Source organism: Mesoplodon mirus (genome assembly GCF_964341445.2).
Source record: "Mesoplodon mirus genome assembly, chromosome: 4".
Classification (NCBI taxonomy): Eukaryota; Metazoa; Chordata; class Mammalia; order Artiodactyla; family Ziphiidae; genus Mesoplodon; species Mesoplodon mirus.
This window is the reverse complement of record NC_138979.1, coordinates 64,449,234-64,467,785: the sequence shown is the minus strand read 5'-3', so window position 1 is coordinate 64,467,785 and position 18,552 is coordinate 64,449,234. Positions and strand designations below refer to the sequence as shown.

The following is an 18,552-nucleotide window of genomic DNA, read 5'->3' as shown; positions in this document are numbered from 1 at the left end:
AAACAGGCCAGTGGAGGCGGAGCCAGAAGTGGGACTCCCAGCACCTGTGGCTTAGCCCCCGTTCATAGGCTTGAGCTCCGGGGGTATGACTAGGTTCAAATCCCAACTTCACCACTTATTCTCTGGGCCTTAGGCAGATTAACCTCAATTTTTGCATTTATAAAGTGGGACTAACAGCAGCACTCACCTCAAAAGGTTACTGGGAGGAAGATTAAATTAGATAGCACATATAAAGCTTTATAATAGGGCTGGCACACAGTACACACTCAATATATTTTTATTTTTAGTATTATTTTTATTATAATCACGGTGGGGAGGACAAACTTTTCCTCTGCCCATTTAGATTCAGTGACTGGGGACCTGTGAGTTAAACTAACAAAAGACAGGTTAACATAAGAAAAGGTAAAAGTTCATTCACAAAGGAGCTCACAGAAAATGTGGCTCAAAGAAGCAGTTAGAAATTGGGGCTTATATACCATCTTATTTTGTTTCCTGACTTTATTGAGATATAATTGACATAACACTGTATAAGTTTAAGGTGTACAATGTGTTGATTTGATACACATACATTGAAAATGATTACCACGCAGCATTAGCTAACACCTCCATTACGTCACACAACTACCATTTCTTTTTTTGTGGTGAGAATATTTAAGATCTACTCTCCTAGCAACTTTTCAGTATGTAACACAGCATTATTAACTATAATCATCATGCTCTACAGTAGACTCCCCATAACTTATTCATCTTATACAGGGAAGTTTGTACGCTTTGACCATCATCTGCCCATTTCCTCCACCCTCCCAGGCCCTGGCAACCACCACTCCACTCTGTTTCTATGAGTGCAACTTTTTTAGATTCCACGCATAAGCGATATCGTATAGTATTTTCCTTTCACCATCTCTTCCATTTAAGCATAATGTCCTCGAGGTCCGTCCTTGCTGTCACAAATGGCAGGATTTTCTTGTCTCATAGCTGAATTATATTCCATGGTGTGTATACACATATACCACATCTTCTTCATCCATTCATCTGTTGATAGACACTTAGGTTATTTCCATGTCTTGGCTATTGTGACTAACACTGCAGTGAACATGGGGCTACAGCTATCTCTTAAAAATCTCACTTTCATTTCCTTTGGATATATGCCAAGAAGTGGAATTGCCGGATCTTAGGGTAGTTTTGCTTTTAATTTTGTGAGGAATCTCTAGATGGTTTTCCACCAATTTACATTCCCAAGAACAGTGTACAGGGGCTCCCTTTCCTCCACATCCTCACCACCACTTGTTATTTCTTGTCTTTTTGATGACAGCCCTTCTAACAACTGTGAGGTGATATCTCATTGTGATTTGGATTTGCATTTCCCTGAAGATCAGTGATGTCCAAGCACCTTCTCATGTACCTTTTGGCCATTTGTATGTCTTTTCTGGGAAAATGTCTATTCAGTTCTTCTGCCCATTTTTAAATTGGACTGTTTGGTATTTTCCATTTGCTTTGGGTTGTATGAGTTCTTTGTATATTTTGGATATTAACCCCTTATCAGATATTATATACCATCTTAATAGGGAAAGAGGAGAAAGGGCATTTAAGGGAAAACAAACAGCTTTTAGGAAAGATAAGTGGGCCCTTAGGAGAAAAGCTGGGAGATGTGAGAGGTGTTGTGATAAGGTCTGTTCAGGTGAATTCTTATCCGGGTCTCAGGTGACTGGAGTCCGTCTTCTCTGGTTGTGAAACTCCCAGGAGGGAATTTATGACATGTGAATTCTTTTGGGAGGCTCTGCTTTTAGGCAGATAAGGGGAAGTTTAGAGAAAGGCCTCCTCCTGCATCTGTTGATTCTCAAATATCTTCAGCTCAAAATAATCCTTAGGACACAGTGGTAGATTTTGGAGATGCAGGCCTAGGCTGGAGGGCACCTGTCGGTTTTCAGGACACCTTCCAGACTCTTCTCCCTGGCTGAGGTTGGGGCACTTATGGCCTCTGCTCCTTATCAGAGCTTGCTCAGGGCTAAGCTGGAGCCATTCCATCCCCCACGCCTCCGACCTGGGGCAATGGGGTGGCTGTAGGCTACACTAGGGAACTTCATCCACAGGTGCATAAAGCTGGGATGGGGGGAGGGGGCACTACTGCTGGGCTGCAAAAGTCCCCAGGCCATTCCTCTATGAGGGAGACTGACCCTTTTCCCTGCCCGTCCCATGACGTCAAGGTCCCCCAGGGTAGGGAACTTGCCTGGTCCCCCTCTGCAGAGCTGCACAAGCCAGCAGCGTACTGAGCACATGTGACTCATGGTGGACCATTCTTTAACACTTCCCTCCTCTAAGTGATTACACTGTAAAGATCGTGAAATGAAATGAATACATTCCATAATGAAGTAAAGTTTGCATTTATCAAACAAAAATATTACACCTCCTACTTGGCTCTAATTTCACAAATAAAACCTCCAAAGCTGTCACACAGAGTGGCAGAATTGAAACAGAACCCTCAAGTTCTGTTTCTTTGTCTTTACAATCACTGTGCTGTCCTTGCTTATTTAGAATCCACTGTTTAAATGCGGGAATTTGTGCTGCAGGGACTGGAGATGGGGCGGCCTGGTTAGGAATGACAAATGAAACTGTGCTTGGAGCTTGGCTGGCCTGTGTGTAACAGGGAATTCTCTGAGTGAGCTTTCCTGTAGAACACAACGTTTATTAATGAATATGCAGTAAAAGTGGTAATTTGAAGCTTATTTTATTTATTATAAAAATTACAGTAATTGGAATAATTGTTTAGAACATCAACCAATAAAAGACTTTCAGAGGGGAGTATTTTGCCACTGACAGGGTTTAGAACTGCCAGCACATGGGAGAATAAAAGGCAGATAGACTTTATTCTGTTACTGTTTTAAAGTTCTCTGCATACATCCCCTTCCCCCCCTTATTGCCTACACTTGGAGTATTCAGCTTCCACCATCCTGACCTTTGCATATCAATAGCACAAGCTGTCCCCACCCTCATGACCACCCTCAGGCTCATCGCCTCTCACCCTTGAGCCAGAAGTTGGCTGGCCACATTGCTGGGATGTTAGGCCCCAAGGCCAAGATGACTTCCTACTTTCTCTGGCCTCTAAGACCTCCCCATCCCCTACTCCACCCCAACCCAGTCCTGGCTGAACAGCCTCCTAGACCTCAGTTCACTTGAAACAAGCTCTTAGACATAATTCAAGTGGGCAAACTGAGGCTGCAAGAGGGAAAGAACCTCTCCCGGCGTGAAGCTGAGGGCAGGAGCCTGACCCAGCTGCCAGCCCCCTTGGTGACTGCTCAGCCCCAGCTCAGCTTCCCTGCAACAGTTAGGCAGGAGGAAGGTGAAGAAAGGCCCTGGGATGGGCTGGGGCACCGCAGCGTTGATTTGCATCTCATCTGAATAGGCCCCTGCCTCTCACACCCAGAGCAGCCCCACTTATAGAATCCCAGGGCTCAGGAAGATCCCTTCTGGCCCCCACCACCTCCCCTGTGCGGTGTCACTGAACTCCATTCCCTATCGGTGCCCATCCATGACACAGCCTCACCCTTCCTGTGCCTGGTTGTGAAGCAGTTCTCCCTGGGAGAGGTGAGCAGCACGGGAGGGGCAAGGTCTATTGGTTCCACCCCAGACGCTTCACCTGAGCAGCAAGCAGGTCTGGGCCTTGAGAAGGGAAACCCATCACTCACCTGGGTCCCAGAGGCACTAGAGGGAGGTAAGGCCCAGCCCTGAAGAGCCTGAGGGGACTGTGGTGCTTTGGTCTGATGCTGGGCAGAGATGACCTTTGGACGCCAGTCCTGCTTTCACCTGGCTGTGAGAATGAGTTGAGTCAGGTGACAGGAGCTGGGACAGAAACAGAGCTGGGTGAGGAAGCTAAGGGCCAGCTACTGATGCCCACAGGAGAGGCCCATCCTGAGAGTGGGATATTCAGGCAATGACCAACCCTCCAGCCCCCAGCCTTTGCTCAGACAGCCCGGCTGGATTTGGGGAAGAGATACCCTTCTTGGCCATGCTCCCAGAGAAGAGTCTCATCCCATCACCTGGGGCCCCTCTGGGGGCCCTTCTGGAAGCCATCACAGCCCTGCTAACGCCCACTGTCTACTTGTACTCCTCCAGTGACAGAAAGCTCATTAGTTCCCCGAAATCGTGATCACAGCCCCTAGTGAAACTGTGCAGGTCCCTGTGGGGCTCCAGGGCACGGAAGCCTTTCAGACAGTTGCTAATCAGGGAAGGAAGGGGATGCAGTGACAAGGGAGGAGGAGCCAAGAAACAATAGTGCAGCCTTGGGGAAGGGTCCTGGTTCTGCCTCAAGGGATACACATAACAACATCTTTGAGCTCTTTACAGAGCTAAAACCCCCAACAAATGGAAGATGTTAGCATTCTTCATTCCAGAAGAGCTCATCAAGGGACTACCTGAGGCCAAATTAAAGGAGTACAGACCCTACACACACCCTAATCCTTATTAGCAATCCCGCCCTTGAACCATTGCTATAAAACTCCTCACCAAATCCTCCCAGATTGGGACACACTTTTTTTTTTTTTTTTTTTTTTTTTTGCGGTAAGAGGGCCTCTCACTGCTGTGGCCTCTCCCGTTGTGGAGCGCAGGCTCATCGGCCATGGCTCACGGGCCCAGCCGCTCCGCGGCATGTGGGATCTTCCCAGACTGGGGCACGAACCCGTGTCCCCAGCATCAGCAGGCGGACTCTCAACCACTGCGCCACCAGGGAAGCCCGGGACACACGGTTTTTGAGGGCACAGAGCCCACTGTGTCCCCCTCTGCCTGGCAAAGCAATAAAGCTATTCTTTTCTATGTCACCCAAAACGCTATCTCCGAGATTTGATTCAGCACTGGTGCACAGAGGTCAAGTTTTCAGCATCACTAGCTCTGCCGGGAAAAGTTTCTTCTTTTTGAGCTGGAACTTCTCTCTCTGGAACTCACCCCATTAGCTGGCCTGGCCCCAGACACTGCTGTAGGGGTGGAAAACTTTTCCCTTTTTCCCTTCTAGGTTCTTCGGCTGGATTAATAATTAAATTGACAGAGGACAGATTAATAGGAGAAAAACAAATTTCATACATGTGGGAGCCCCATAAAAATATGAGACTCCCAAGGGCAGTCAGGAGTAATTGAGGCTTATACACCATCCTGAGCTAAGGAGAAGGGTGTAGGGTTTGGGGCTTCGAAGGGGAGGAAGACAATTCACAAGACAATGAAAAGAGCAGATGTTTGATAAACAAATGTTCGTCATGCCCTGCAGATAAGTCTTCCTGATGTGAAAAGTTATCCTTCCTGGTACAGGCCCCTCTAAATTCTTTTAGGCAGTTAGGGAGGAAGTAAAAAGCTCTTCCTGAGCCCTCCGGGACCCCACTGTCTTCAGTTCAAAATAATCCACATGCGAAATTGACACCTTCTGGGGTGGCATATTCTGCTTCCCCTCACTGTCAAACCTGCCAGTGGTGTGGGGTGTGCCCCACAAGTTCTGATTTATGATCAGTTCCCTCCAGCCTCCCCACGCCACCACTTCTCGGCCAGTCTCAAAGTCTGCTCTGTTTTTTATCACCTCATACTCTCTGGGGGGGCATAAGACACTAGAGGGTTGCAAGCCAAGACTACAGGCCTGCCTATCAGAGGTCTCATAAGTGCCAGGAGCCTCCTGGGTTCCCCAGCCCTGGGGGAGGTGGGAAGAGAAATATGGGAGGCGAGGAGTTTGGGATCACTTCACACTTGGGGAGGTGAGGCTCAGAACCATTAGTCAACTCTTTCTCATCTTTGCTTTCACCTTTCCCGAAAGGAAGTGAGGAAATACCTCCTGAAAACAATGGCCTATGTGCCACCTGCCAGGGTTGTGTTTGTCCAGTGAGCTCAGGCCTCTCAGACACGCAGGGAATGCAGAAGACCCAGCCTGGAATGATGCAGGAGCACCTCCACGTGCACACACACACACACACACACCCAGCCCTGGCTCGGCACCTCCCCAGACACAGGAGGGCGCTCACCCTGCACTTGATTTACCCCCCATCCTGCCCACGTGGGCTTGTGGACCACTGCCACCCGACTGCTAGAAGAGGCCAGTGAGCTGGGGCACGCTCTTCTCCAGCTAGACTTAAGGAAACACTTCTCTTTTTTTTGGCCACGCCACACGGCTTGCAGGATTTTAGTTCCCCGACCAGGGATTGAACCTGGGCCACAGCAGTGAAAGCACCAAGTCCTAACCACTGGACCACCAGGGAATTCCCAAGAAAACACTTCCTGAGGCCACAAACAGTGACCCAGGCACTATGGGGTTCCAGGCTCTGGATGAGCTTTGAAAGCAGGAGGGATGCCCAAGGGGTCAGGCAGGATAAAGCTCTCTGCAGAGTAAGGAACAGGCAGGGCCGAGAGAGGGGGAAGGTCGCCCAGTGCCTGAGCAGGTACTGAGGCCTAAGCATGGAGATGGGGGCACACGCCCACACCCACTGACAATGCACCCCCCTCCCCAGGTTCTCCACAACACAGGTGGATCTTTTACTGCCTTGTCTCTCCTGGTCTCACAACAGTCCTCTTTCACAGCTAATTCCTATCAGAGACCTGGAGACCCGGAGTTTAAACCTCATGCTTCAGCCCGGCCTTCCCCAGAGCCTTTCAGACCTCTCTGGGAAGGGCCAGGTAATCCCCAGGATAGGCTGTGCAGGGGTCAAGTTCAGCTCAGGGTTCTGGTTTTCACATCAGCATTTAGTCCCAATCACTGTCTGGCCTGCTTGGTTGCCTCTGAGGGCATGTCACTCCAAGATTCCTTCAATGTGGTTTCAGTTCCTGGGGTGGGGGGGCGGGGGGGGCGTTCCCCTCTGATTCTTGATCCTGACATTGATCTCACAATCCCACCTACTTCAGACCCCTTCTTACCTCTTCTAGCTTCCCCTCCAAGAGGGGTCAGGGGCCAGGGAAGGGGGTGCCTAGGTCAGCTCAATGACAGACTCAGGATTAACAGCTTTTAGGGCATATTTGATAAGATTTGATTTCAGACCCCAGGGGCCTGAACACTCCCAGCAGAGGCTCCAGTAAGTCAAGTGAGGCATCTAGGGGGCAAAAGTTTAGGAGGCTCTCACCCTCAGCGTCCTGAAAGTGCAGGGTCAGCACGTAAGAGTGAGTGTCTCTTCAAAACAGTCTCTGACATAAATTGTACCAATGTTTTCTTAGGTCAGTCTCCCAGGCAATAGAAATAAAAACAAAAATAAACAAATGGGACCTAATCAAACTTACAAGCTTTTGCACAGCGAAGGAGACCATTAAAAAAGTGAAAAGACAACCTACGGAACAGGAGAAAATATTTGCAAATGATGCAACCGACAAGGGCTTAATCTCCAAAATATACAAACAGATCATACAACTCAACAACAACAAAAACAAACAACCCAATTGAAAAATGGGCAGAAGACCTTAATAGACATTTCTCCAAAGAAGACATACAGATGGCCAGTAGACACATGAAAAGATGCACAACATCACTAATTATTAGAGAAATGCAAATCAAAACTACAATGAGGTACCACCTCACACCAGTCAGAATGGCCATCATTAAAACATCTACAAATAACAGCTGCTGGAGAGGGTGTGGAGAAAAGGGAACCCTCCTACACTGTTGGTGGGGATATAAGTTGGTACAGCCACTATAGAAAACAGTATGGAGGTCCCTCAGAAAACTAAAAATACAACTACCATGTTATCCAGCAATCCCACTCCTGGGCATATACCTGGACGAAACTATAATTCAAAAAGATACATGCATCCCTATGTGCATAGCAGCACTATTTACAATAGCCAGGACATGGAAATAACCTAAAGGTCCATCTACAGATGAATGGATAAAGAAGATGTGGTACATATATACAATGAAATACTACTCAGCCATAAAAAAGAATGAAATAATGCCATTTGCAGCAACATGGATGCAACTAGAGATTATCATACTAAGTGAAGTAAGTCAGAAAGAGAAAGACGAATACCATATGTTATTACTTATATGTGGAATCTCAGATCTAAAATATGGCACAAATGAACCTATCTACAAAACAGAAGCAGACTCACAGACATAGAGAACAGACTTGTGGTTGCCAAGGGGGAGGGGAGGGGAGGGGGAGGGATGGACTGGGAGTTTGGGGTTACTAGATACAAACAATTACATTTAGAATGGATAAACAGCAAGGTCCTACTGTATAGCATAGGGAACTATAGACAATCTCCTGGGATAAACCATAATGGAAAAGAATATTTAAAAAAAGTATGTCTATGTGTGTATAACTGAGTCACTTTGCTGTACAGCAGAAACTAGCACAACATTGTAAATCAACTACACCTCAATTTAAAAAAAAAGGGGGGGAGGAATTCCCTGGCGGTCCAGTGGTTAGGGCTAGGTGTTTCCACTGCCGGGGGCCAGTTTCTATTCCTGGTCAGGGAACTAAGACCTGGCAAGGCATGTGGTGTGGTGCCCACCTCCCCCCCTCAAAAGAATATCTCTTTATTTTTTTATTATTATTATTTTTTTTGGTGTAGGCACTTTGCTGGCCTTACTTTAGCCCCAGGTTAACATCAGGGGAGAAGAATTGAGGAACCGGGTCTTTCTGCAGGCAGGCAGACATGAAGGAACAGAGCTCCTTGCAGCCAGAACCCAGGAGTTCCAGGCTGGCTCCAAAAGGAGAGGAGCCACCATGCAAACACAGGCAAAATGTTATGCAAATCAGCCTTTTGGAGGTTTGCATGGGGGTGAGGGTGGGAGGCTGAAGGAAGGAGCACCAGTAGGCAGTCTGAAGGGAGGGCACCTGGGTGGATGCTGCACCCATTGCGCAAGGGGAGGTCCAAAATCACTTCAAACTCCCAACCAGACCAGGCCTTAGTAAAGCACAACTTATTGAGATAGTCGATTGCCACTTTAGGTCTATTCCGGTGAATGAAAAAGACACTTTAAAGTATTTCATTTACTCAGTGATGGGGAGGTTTGTGGGGAGGAGAAGAGTGGGGCAAAGCAGACAGGGGACACAGAATCTTCTCAGAGGCTGATTCTGCTTATCGTACCAGCCACTCAGAGTGCCTCAGCCAGACCTCCTTCAGGCCATCCCAGGCGCCTCTTCCAAGAAGCTCAAAGAAGCTCTCCTCCTTGGGGTCCTGCCTTGGGCTCACCCTGTAACCAAGCAGGACCCTCTGTGGCCTTCCCAGGATAGATCCCCTCCCCCATATCCTCTGCTGTAGCTTCTCTCTGAAGTACCCAGATAATAGTATCTCATGCATATTTCCTGAGTCTTTCAGATGCTAAAAACCACTGCCAAAAGGAAGAAATTAACTACTTGATGATCCTGAGCATGGCACCCCCAGACCTACTGGTGCCTAAGGACTGATAATGTTAACCACTCTGTTACCTCAACATCAACCAGAGAATTGTTCATGAGCTGATCACATACCCCGGCATGCCCTTCCCTCTCCTGGTCTTTAAAAGTGCTTTGCTGAAACCCTTCGGGAGTTCAGGGGTTTTTTGAGCACAAGCCACCCATTCTCCTTGCAAGGCTCTGCAATAAATCTTTCTCTGCTTCAAACTCTGACATTTTGATTTGGTTTGTTTGGTCTCTGTGTGTCGGGCACACGAACTTGCATTTGGTAACAACCCCATCAGCGGTTTAGCCTGAGGGATACTGGGGGACAGGACTGGGAGAAGATGGAAAGGAGAAGCTGTGCTGTCCTTTTCGTCTCCCTGACAAGAAGTGCTGGCGAGTAATGTGAGCATGACTGGGGAAGGCATTCTAGTCCCCTGAATGTCACTTCCATTGGGAAGCCCTCCTTGACTTACCCTCCCCACCCTCCTCAGTACCTCCTGGGCCAGGAAGAGGGGCCTGGCTGAGTGAGGCTTGGGAGATCCAGAGTTGTTTTGCTGATTGCTCTTAGGTGTCCTGCCTTCTCCATCAGACCATGTCATTCCAATCAGATGTGATGTCATCTCCCCATCCATCAGTGTCCCTTTCAGAGCAGCCCTGGGAGAGCTGGGCTGTGTGTCTGCCCGTGGATCTCCCTTAGGCTGAGCCCTCCTCCCCCACCTGTGGGGTCGCATAGAGGATCTTGTGAAGATACCCCATACACACACTCTCTCTCCCCAGTTCTCAAGACATCACTGGGGAAGGAAGAGGACAGGATTATGGAGAACTGGCCCAGAGGCCCAGAAACTGCTGGTCACACTGCGACACGTGTTCTGAGTGCAAGTCTCCCCCGGCCACCCCATATGTATCTGAAACAATGAAGCTGTATTTATTACTTGCAAAAAGAAAAAAACAAAACTGTACTTGCTATGAAAGCACAAAATCTGTGCAACGCAAGAGCTGATCTTACACAGGGTATGGAAAGCATTCTGTTCAGCAATTGGCTGACTTTCAGAAGCCAGACTGTTTGCAGACTGGCTGACTTTCAACCTTAAAGTTTAGGAATTGGTTGCCTTTCAGAAGCGGTAGCGCTGGGGAATAAGGCTGTTGCTGATTGGCTGGCTCTCAGAAGCGTGCTCACTGGAATGAGACCGCCACTGATTGGCTGGCTCTCAGGGTACTGCCGTAAGGCTGTCGATGGTTACTTCTGCCAGGTTTAAAATGGATCTGTTCGTGGCTTAGGGCTTGGCCCCAGCAGTCTTTTCTTTTCTTGAATTTAGAAAATAGAAACGTTTTATTTTCACCTCCCCCACACTCCTGACTTCTTCCCTCTCTGACCAGCCAAGCACTGATCATCTGTGCCCCAACTTTGTCCAGAAGTTAGTCTGCCCAGACCGGGTCATTCATTCCTTCAACACCTCTTTCTCGGGTGCCCACAATGGGGACCAGAATTCTAGAAAGCAGACCAGATCCCTTCCCTCCTGGGGCTGGATACACCCTCCTGAGCCCAGAGCTGGGCACCCAGAGGTGTTTAAATATTTGTTGAGGGGAGGCATGGTCAGTTCTACCTCTCAGGCCTCCAGGGCAGGCAGAGGAGACCTTGTGGCTCCGGGTCTGGCTTGCACTAGGGTCCTAGAGCAGCTGGGTGAGAGAACTCAGCTAAGGGAGGAGAGAGGGGCCCTGGGGAAGTTGGGGAAGTTCAGAGCACAGCACAGTGCTGCCTGTTGCATGCTCAGATAACCACTGGCTTGGGCCTGGGTCCCAGAGCAAGGAGAGGGCTGCCTTTAAAGACAGCAAAAGCCCAGGAGGTGCGTCTGTGGAACCTCTGTCCAGTGCAGAGAGCCAGGTGGGGACCAATGGCTTGTTTCCCCCATATTATTTATAGACTCTGCTTTGTTCCAAAGAAGATTGGAACCTAAGCATTAAAAAGATTGGAATCTGTCAGTCTTCCTCACTAGACATCCCCTGCATGAGTGGTTGAATGAATGAATGAATGAATGAATGAATGAATGAAAGGCTGTAAGGGGATTGCATGGTGGATTTGGCAGAACTGGTAGAAGCCATACCCTTCAGTTTTTTTGCTCCTGTAAAATCTAGCCTCAGCACTTGCCACTCCCCCCGTGCACAGCTTACTGGTTTCTCATATCTGGGACCTAGTCTGAGTCCCTTATGACCCAGCAGGGGTCCTGGTCCTCTCTGGGAAGTATTGTGGTCCTTACTCTGACTCTATTCCACCCAGCACTGGAGAGTTGAGGGTGTTCTGATGGTCTGCATTAGTTGGCTTTAACTCTTCTAGAAAATGTTGAGTACCTTTGGGAAAAAACAAAATACAGTAATTTGGGTCCTAGGTCAGAAAAACAAATTTATGTTTGGCTTTGGTCTGGGTTGGTTTTGGCCTTTGGCCACTGGTCAGGAGAGCGAGAGGGCAGGGAAGATTGTCTTGGCCCCAAAGCAGGAGAAGTGGGTCAAAGCCCAGCTCTAGCCAGAATCACATAAGGAACTGGGCCAGGCCTTCCCCTCGACTATTTATGTTAACACACATTTACTGAGCACCTGCCATGTACTAAGTATGGTGTGGGGCTCACATAGACTCTGCCCCAGCCCTCAGGGGGTTCAGAGTCTAGTGGGGAGACAGATAAGTGAGTAGGGCTTTCAGTGTAGAGTGATCGGGGAGTGAGCAGAGGGGCTGTCTGAGTGCAGTGGAGGCCCCAGATTCAGCTTAGGGTGAGAGGTGACATCAGAAAAATGTTATGGAAGCAGGACCAGCTACATAACCTGTATGGCCCCATGCAAAATGAAAATGCAAGGCCCCTTGCTCAGATTTTGAGATGGCGATGGCAGAGCATTAAACCAAGCACTGGGCCCTTCTCAGCACAGGGCCTGTGTGACCGCACACATCCTACACTGACAGTGCAGGCCTTGCTTAGAGTAGGAGACACCTGGGCTGTGTCTGAAGCATGAGTGTGAGTGTGGGGGAGGGGAAGGGGGTGCATCGCAGGCAAGGGTGCTATGCAGGCCATGAAACAGCCCTGTGTGTACGAGGACCTGGCAGCTCTGTGGAATTCCCAGAGCCTTGTTTCCTCAGATCTGGGTCTTAATACCTATCCAGGAGCTGATGCAACCCAGACAAGGTTTTCCCAGGCCTCAGGGATTATATGAGGCTGCCAGCATCCTTTCTTGTCAGAGGATAGGGCTGGGAGTGGGGGCACACCATCATTTTAATCTGACATTATTGGGAGATGTTTTTTTGTTTGTTTTTTGGCTATGCTGCATGGCTTGCAGGATCCTAGTTCCCCGACCAGGGATTGAACCCGGGCCCTCTTGGCAGTGAGAGTGCAGAGTCCTAACCACTGGACCACCAGGGAATCCTCCTCATCCTTTCTTAAGAAATAGAAGTTACTTTTTGTAATGTATTTGGCAAATAAATAAACATACAAAAGTGAAGTGAGAAGCCTACATTGGTTTCCCTAAAAAAACTAAAAGTGGCTGCTCTGTGAACTCCCCAAATCTAGGCTCCATGGGGCTTGCCCTCTTGATGTCATATGTCCCTGGAGAAGCCATAAGTGACACACAGCCAGCCTTGCTGAGCGCCCAGCTGGACGAGGGGCAGACAAGTTCCAGGAGTTGGGATTCAGGAAGGACCGGCTGGAAGGCTCCTGCCCCGCCAGTTCTTCTACTCTCTGCAGGGTAAGGCACCAGCTCAGGCCAGGAGCTGCTGAGAGGGCAGCCTTGAAAGCCAGCAGGGAGATAACAGAAGACGGAGAAACCAAAGCCTCCCCTGATAACCCACCAGGAAGCCAACACAGAACAAAACAGAGAGATAAGGGGCAGACTGCCTTTCTCAAGGCCAAACGGTTTTAAAAGACACTCCTTGGGGTGGACATTGGGTTTAAAGACTGGGCTGATAAAAAGATCCTTTGGTGGGGAGCTAAAGAGATAAATGAGTCTCCACCAGCTGGTTTGGTGACCTCCAACAGGACTGGGCTCCTGGATGGATGGCAGCTGGACGCCTCCAGTGCTCTGAGTTCCGGCCTCATCCTCCATGGTCAAGGCTGGGTTCTCCTATTTCAGGCTCCTCGGGCCTCCCGTTTTAGTCTAAAGTGGGTACAGATTTGTTTGGTTTTTAAACAAAGGTAAGTAGACTGTATGTCTAAGAAATGCTCAATCAAGTGTCTTTGAGCCAAGGAGGGCCTTGGGGGCCATGTGGTATGACAAAGGCCACCATGCGACCTTGGCTGCTGCTGGTGTGCCTGTGCCCTGTGACTGACTTTCTGTGAGCCTCTGTGTTCTTGTGGGCAACGAAGACGATGAGCCCAGTGGGGCAGGGCTTGGGGAGGAACAAGAGACAGTAGATATAAAGTACTCAGCCAGTACTGCCCCTGCCTGGGCGCTGGGCTTTAGAAGGCCTCACTCTGGTCCTGCCCTCCCTGCTCCACTGGGACCAAGAGTAGAACCCACACTCCATTCTAGACTACACTCTGGGTCCCCTGCCTACAAGGCCCCCAGCCCACTTTCCAGACCTGAGCTGGTTTCTGCCCACCTTATGTTCCCGAGGGCTGGCCAATGGTGCTGTTGTGCAAGAGGACATAGGGAGAGTTTGAACAGACGTTCTGGGGTGCCAACACACATGAGTCCTAGGCTACTCATGGTGCAGGATGGAGCCTGTGATAGAATATGTTCCAGTCACTCCTGTATTTCCAACCACCCCAACACTTAGTGGTGTGAAACAGGAACAATCATTTTATTGTTATCTCTTACAGTTCTGGAGTTTGACCGGACTCAGATGGACTGTTCTGTTTTCGGGTCTCTTATGTGGTGGCAGTCAGATGCTGGCTGTGGGCACTGCGCCTCCACCTATGCTGGTGTGCGCCGGGACTTCCTTGCGGCATAGCAGCTGGGGTCTAAGAGCAAGAGTCCTGAAAAGGATCAGGCAGAAGCTGAAACTTTATATCTCAGAAGCTATAACTTTCAGTTATAGAAATCATATAGCATCGTTTCTGCTGCAGTCATAAGGCTGCCCAAATGAGAGGGCAGGGCACACAGGCTCCACGTCTTAATGGGACTTGTGTCAAAGTACATTGTAAGAAGGTACTTGGATATATTGTGGTGGCCACCTCTGAAATATGCAACATGCCACCAAAGAGAAGGGAAGCCAGCCACGGGTAGGAGCCTCTGTATGTTCTCTTGCCGCAGGCCTGCAAATGATACAGGCGGTGGCAGTCTTTTGTCACCCAGGTTCCTCTGATCTAGGTGTCCACACCTGTGGGAAGCCATTCTGTTTAAACCAGAAGGTGTCCAGCCAGGACCCCATAGCCAGTCTCCCTGACCTTGTGAGTCCAACAGCAGCAGCTAGGGTACAGGCCTCAGAGGGGAGGAATGATTGAATTAGTCCCAAGAGTTCTTTCTGGCACAAGACTCACCAGGAAACCCCACCCTTTCCCCTCCAGGAGCAGAAGGAGGGAGAATCTGCCACCTGGCCATGAGGTCTCCTATCCCGATGGAGAGCCCAAAACCCTAAGTTCTAGGCCTCAGTCACTGTGTGATCTTGGACAACTCACTTGTCTTCCAGCCTCACTCTCTCCTCCCCTGTGAATCGGGATGGCGGGCTGGGCTGGCCCTAAAGCCTCTGCCCACTCCTCCACACCCAGCAACAGTGACTACCTGCTCACACAAGTCCCAGCTCTCCCGTTACCTCCTTAGGAGAACACATCACCCCTTCCAGAATATACCCATCCCTGGCTCTATGGGGGCAAACCTGTTCTGATTTTGATCACAGCTATTTTCCAGATCAGTGCCCAACAACAGGAGATGTTTGCTGCATCTGACTTCACACAGCCTCTCCTAGGGACTGGCCCATGGCTGGGGCTGCCTCATCCAAATCTCTCCCTCTGTGGCCTTCTTCTCAGAGAGGAACCCTGGGCTGGAGGTGCAGATTTGCACCATTCAATCGGGTGGTTCAGCAGCAAGCATTTTCAGTTTCTAGGACATGGGAATGGCAGCCCAGCAGGAGGGAAAGGCATCTTCAGTTTAATATGGTGGGAGCTATACTCTCAGCAGGGAAAAGGGTCAAGGTCAGGTTAATGAGGAAAATCAGGGCCTCATGCAAGCTAGAGGGTGCATCCCCCACTCTGTGATCTTCGGGAGGAAGAAGTCCAGCAGGGAGGAGAGTTTGCTCTCAGGTCCTTAAAGGGAGAAAATGCAAGCAGCTGGGGCTGGTGGAGAGCAATGGGCTGGGAGGGAGGACCCATCACCACCCCCAACCTCAGAGGGGAGCCCGCCTGCCAGGGAAATCATACACACCCAGGGGGCCATCTGGGAGGTAGCGCTGGGTTTCAGTGCTCTGTGGGGAGCGGTGGTCAGTCTTATGGGGGGAGAGTTTGCAGAGACACCAGTCCTGGAAGGTTAGAGAGAGGACTGAGGGGACTGTGGGGAGAAGAGGTGGCTTAAGAAAGGAGGTTGTGGGCTTCCCTGGTGGTGCAGTGGATAAGAATCTGCCTGCCAATGCAGGGGATGCAGGTTCGATCCCTGGTCCGGGAAGATCCCACATGCCACGGAGTAACTAAGCCTGTGTGCCACAACTACTGAGCCTGCGCTCTAGAGCCCACGAGCCACAACTACTGAGCCTGTGTGCCACAACTACTGAAGCCCGCACGCCTAGAGCCTGTGCTCCACAACAAGAGAAGCCACCGCAATAAGCCCGCGCACCGCAATGAAGAGTAGCCCCCGCTCGCCACAACTAGAGAAAGCCTGTGCATAGCAATGAAGACCCAACACAGCCAAAAATAAATAAATAAATAAAAGGGAAAAAAGGAGGTTGTGACCAAGCTGAAATGGAGAGCCCCCCACCCCTTTACAGAAAGAGACCTGCCCTTACCCCTAGTATCCATCCCAGCCCATGGTTTGCCTCTGTCCCCTGGGTCTGGGCAGTTTGGGGACTGAAAGTATTCATTTCAGTAAGCTGTTTAAGCTTCCCATGGAGGCGGCAAGGACTAACAAAGACAGAGGTGACATTGTGTATAAAAAGGGGTTTACCTTGCATGGGGTGCTGAAGAGTAATGGCTTGCCTAAGGTTGCCAGATCAAGCAAATAAAAATACAGGGCTCCTGTTACCGAAGGCAAGTTGGTGTGCTCGACACACAATGAGGCCAACCAAACCAAAAAGTTGGAAGAGCCAAGAAAGGTTTGTTGCAGGGCCAAGCAAAGGGGACAGGTGGCTTGTGCTCAGAACCCCACGAAGTCCCTGATGGTTTTCAGGGAGAAGTATTTATAGGCAAAATTGGGGGGTGGGACTGCAGGGTGTGGCGTTCTTCCGATTGGTTGCTGGTGAGGTAACAGGGTGGTTTTCCAGGAATCTTGTGCTCAGCCTGAAGTTACCATCGTCCACCTGGGTGGGGGCCTTAGTCCCTGTAGAAGAACTCAAAGATTTTGTTATGTATATTCCTTGAGGAGGAACCAGGATCCTGCTTTAATAGCTGCACTATAGTTTCTTGATTGTTCCTCCTTTGTTTCTGCATTCCCTTACTTCCCTGATTAGCAACTGTTTAAATCTGTTCCCTGGAACTCAGGGAAATCTAGGAGGCTGAAGCCTTTAGCCTGCAAATAAGGAACAAGGAGTGAGGGTGGGGGGCAGATCGCAGAAAGGCTTTTGTGCCCAGGAGGGCCCCACTAGGTCCTGCTTGGCTACAATAATACTAAGACATTATTTACTCTTTTCATTATGTTATCATTTGACTGATCACTCAAAAGAATGGTGGGTAAATCTGTTAATACCTTAGCACAAATTAAGGCAGTGGCACATGAAGGGATCAGGATATGCCACCCCAGAGTATACCATTTTGGCATAAGGATTATTGTGACCTGAAGGCAACTGAGAATCAACAGATGCAGGAAGAGTTCTTTATTCTCGCTTTATCTACCTAAAAGTAGGGCATCAATTTCCCTTTGCGGAGGTGTTTCCCTCAGTACCAGGAAGGGAGGAGAGACTCATCACTGGAGATGAAGAGTGAACACAAAGATGAGTCTATGTAGACAGACCTTACTAGAATAACCCTTATCTTCCATCAGTTCCTTCATATATTTCCTAGCCACTTTCCCATGGTTTACTAGTCCTCAAAGCCCAAACCCCCTTTCCTTTGTTAGAATGATGTATAAGACCCCAACCCTAATAACTTCTTTGAGGTTCAGTTCTTTTCTGTAAACTCCCATACATGTAAATATTAATAAAAATTGTATGCTTTTCTCCTGTAAATCTGTCTTTTGTTTGTTTACATATTCTGGCCCCCATATTCTGAACCTAAGAGGGTAGAGGAAAAGTTTTTCCTCCCCACCACACCAAACTATACTGGTAGTCATTGTAGGCTTCATTGCTGTGTATTTGCAATATGAATGCCCTTGATGGAGCAGTAAAAAATATTAATTTTATTAAATCTCAATCTGTGAGTAGTGCATGTCTGTCTTTTTAATATTCTGTGTGAGAAAGGGGAAAGTATGCATGAAGCACTTCAACATCCAAAGTATGTTGGTTGTCTCAAGGAAACGCACTTGTGTGATTCTTTGAGTTGCCAGCCAAACTAGCTGTTTTTGTGGAGTACCATTTTTACTTGAAAAAAAGAGTGACAAACACTGATGATTCAGACTCTGATAATTTGACAGACATTTTCCTGAAAATGAATGTAGTGAACCTGTCACTTCATGGAAAATGATGGACACTATTTGTTGCTTACAGTAAAATTTGAACTTTCAAGCAAAAGTTAGAATTTTGGAAAACTTGTATTCACTATGAGCTTCACAGCTTCCTACTGCGATACTGAAACCAAGCAGGACCCTGTGGGGCTCCTGGGCATGGAAGCCTTTCAAACAGTTGCTAATCAGGGAAGAGAGGGTATGAAGAGACAAGGGAGGAACAGCCAAGAAACAATAGTGCAGCCTTGGGGCAGGGTCCTGTTTCTGCTTCAAGGGTTATACATAACAATGTCTTTGAGTGCTTTTTTTTTTTTTATCATTTAAAGCTAAATTTAATTCTTGTACAACCATCTTTGTATTTTTGGATTATTTTCTTTCAATTTTTTTTTTTTTTTTTTCTTTTTGCGGTATGGGGGCCTCTCACTGTTGTGGCCTCTCCTGTTGCGGAGCACAGGCTCCGGACGCGCAGGCCCAGCGGCCACGGCCCACGGGCCCAGCC

At 48.8% G+C, this 18,552-nt stretch overlaps 1 protein-coding gene across 2 annotated transcripts in view; it reads right to left on the bottom strand.

Annotated features, from left to right (window-relative positions):
- Positions 1-793: 793 nt before the first annotated feature.
- Positions 794-18,552, bottom strand: part of PPCDC (phosphopantothenoylcysteine decarboxylase) — a 123,498-nt gene continuing 105,739 nt past the window's right edge. The window contains exons 8-9 of one of the 2 annotated variants that reach the window (XR_014293644.1): positions 14,130-14,287; positions 794-1,032 (exon numbers count right to left, since the gene is read on the bottom strand). The gene's annotated coding sequence lies outside the window, so the exon portion shown is untranslated. The remainder of the gene's footprint in view (positions 1,033-14,129; positions 14,288-18,552) is intronic. The other variant, XR_014293645.1, reaches the window with a different exon arrangement.